The 2,889-nt window shown below is 42.4% G+C and overlaps 1 protein-coding gene and 1 long non-coding RNA gene across 3 annotated transcripts in view; one reads left to right on the plus strand and one right to left on the minus strand.

Moving 5' to 3' along the window:
* Positions 1-2,889, minus strand: part of TLR6 (toll like receptor 6) — a 23,947-nt gene that overhangs the window by 18,862 nt on the left and 2,196 nt on the right. The gene's annotated exons all lie outside the window — the stretch shown is intronic.
* LOC111743868 lies at positions 8-1,650 on the plus strand. Its single transcript, XR_002781911.1, has 2 exons — positions 8-225; positions 1,286-1,650. It is a non-coding gene; the product is annotated as an uncharacterized LOC111743868 (long non-coding RNA).

Consider the following 2,889-nt stretch of genomic DNA (forward strand, 5'->3'; position numbering starts at 1 on the left):
CAGAGGCCTCTGTCGTGTGGCTCGCCGGCCCTTGACCTCGGAAAACCGAGCGTAGTCTTTGACCTCCCACCCAAGCTCATCATCCCTCGCCCTGCAGACCCACACGCCCTGCCTGCTCTTCCACCCCAGCCAACACCCCAAGCTGGCACCACCTTGATTCACAGTCCCCCGAGCTGAGTCCTAACCCCTACCACCCAATCTTCTCCTGTTCTCTCCTGGAATCTGGTGAGTATTTCCAGGATTCTCAGATCAGGCACCTGAACTTCATTGCCATTTCCTAGAGTAGGAAGACATCTCTGTATGGGCTGTGAGGGCGCTAACTATGCCCTCCTGATCCCATCAATCACCCTCCTAAACATCTCGTACCAGGATACAAGCAGATAGCTCTTAAAATCAATGTCTCTTGAACGCCCGGAAAACCTCAGCCAACCGGGGGAAATAGGATGAGAAAGCCTTTCTCCTCAGAGGCCTCTTTCTGCCCTCTTTTCTTCCCTCTTTTCTTCCTGGTGGCCCCTTTCCTGCCTCACTTATATCCATCCTGTGCTCTCTTCTTCCTTTCCTCCACCGAAATCTGAGCTCGGGCATGAAGCTGATCAACTCCTCACAGTGTAAGCTTTAAGCAAAGAATGAATCTTTCAGGGTGGAATTTGAGGCACAAGTGAGCCAGTGCAGAAGGAATTTGAGGGTGGGAGGGAACCTTCCTGAATCCCAGGGATTCAGTCCACATAAGTTGTCATTTATTTATAAGATGAGCTTATATCGAACATTGTTTCTTTTTAATCAATACAAAACAATATAATTCAGTTTAGTTCAGCAAATATTTGAGGAAAATCAACCAAGCTAGGTGCTTGTTGGTCACAGTGCTGGAGGAGACAATGTGATAGAAACAAATACTCCTTAAAAATGCAATGAAGTATTGCAAAAACAGAGAAGAGGGAGCAATTAATTCTTCAGAAGGAATGGGGAAAATTAAGGAAAATTTCAGAGTCAAAAATGACTCTGGATGTTGAGAAACAAATAGGAGTTTGCCAGGCAGTTGGAGGCAGGGCAGCTAGGGCAGAGGAACCAACATAAGCAAAGGCAAGGAGGTGGGAAGGTTTACGAGCGGTGTGGGCTCCTCTGATGGAAAATCTGGCGAAGCAAGAGTGTAGAGTGTGTTGAGAGTTGCAGAAGGCAGAAAGAGAGATCGGAGCTGGATTATGAGGGGCTGCAGATGCCATGCAAAGGTGTTTAAAACCTAATTGTACTTAAACAGGAATGCAAATAGTTCCCATCTATGTTTCAGAAAAATACCTGGGAGACATGTGGAGGCTAGACTGGAGGAAAAAGAGCCTGAGACCTGGGCATGTGCCCTTGTCATCTTCCATAGGAACTCTTGCAACCTAATTAAGAACCTCTCATCCAAAGTTTTTTGCTCCTGGTTCTTTACTGACCAGCACTTTTTTAAACTGGGGAAGTGATCTCACACAGGCATTGTGATACCAAATTCTTATTTTGCCAAATGAAGCCATTTAAAAAAAAAAAAATCCATTCACTAAGGCACTATTTCATGAAATAAAAGACATTTTAAGACCAAGAAAAATGTGAAGACTAACTTGCAAGATGAAGGCAGTCTTTTACATTTAATAAATTTAGATTGATGAAAAACTCGCTATCTTGTCCTCATTTTTCTCTGTCATCATGGGCTGGTTCCAGTCCTGCAGCCTGGTGTTTGAGAATAAAGTATCCATATCATTTCGTCCATACTTAGTTTACAGAGGAGGAAATGAGGAAGTCCAACAGGAATGAGTGAGTTGTTTGCTCACAAAGGGGTGGTGGGACCAGAGCCAGCTCTTTCCACCTCAGAATACCATCCCTCTCACCCTCACTATTCCTCTATGTGGCCTCTTGGCCCAGCCACACAGACATCCATCCTGCATATCTAGAACTCATTTCTGATGCCAGGTATTTGCACATACTCTTATTCCATCATGACTTAATAACCATATCAAAGCCATTTTCCAGGTTTTCTCTTGTATGAGGTCAGTCCAGTTCAAGCATATCTTTTTTTTTTTTTTTAATTTGATACGCTGTTTTGCATCATCATTTAACTAGTTCATGTCAGCTAAAATCATTTCCTGGCCCTTCACTGACCAGGAATGAAATGAAAACAGATTACTCATTTTCTGAAGGATAGTAACCATGTCTTCTGTTTTAAAGTTATTTTTGGAGCTATGATGTTGTCACTCCAATACCTAGAGTAGTTCTGGGAGCATTTTAGGTAATGAATGAATTTACTCATGAAAACCTAACTTATTCCCAGCCCACAAAAGCTTCTTTATATGCCACCCTTCCTCTCTTTGGAGTTTACTGAAGAAGCCTCCTTGTTTCTGTGGGTTGAGTCTCCCTAGCATCAAAGCCACAGACATAGCTTCAGTGATCAATGTTCCAAATCCTAAATCAGGAGAGATTTTGAAGTCTGACTGCCTATGGGGCACCCAGGCAGAGATGGGGGCTGTCCCAGGAAACAGCACGTGTCACGGCCTTAGTCCTTGTGGACCCCAACAGTCGCTGCTGAGAAATAGCTCTCTATTTAGAACATTCAGTTTCTGATGATTTCAGACAAAAGGGCACAGTCTTAAAAATGATTACATCTCTCCTACCATAATGACATCCACATTAGATAAAGGTCTATCAAAACAAAAAAGATCTCTCTTTTTTGGTTTCGATTTAGGGAAAAATGTAGACCTATAACAGAAGTAAATAGATTAGAGCTGTGTTACACTTAGAAGTTGAAGTAGGGCCAAATAATATAGTGACCATTTTTACTCTTTAAACGTGTAAAAATATTGTCTTTCTGAAATTTATAAATTGTCCATAATTTTTTTTTAATAGTATCAGTTCAACACC

The sequence above is a fragment of the Pteropus vampyrus genome, unplaced genomic scaffold, assembly GCF_000151845.1.
Source record: "Pteropus vampyrus isolate Shadow unplaced genomic scaffold, Pvam_2.0 Scaffold5, whole genome shotgun sequence".
Classification (NCBI taxonomy): Eukaryota; Metazoa; Chordata; class Mammalia; order Chiroptera; family Pteropodidae; genus Pteropus; species Pteropus vampyrus.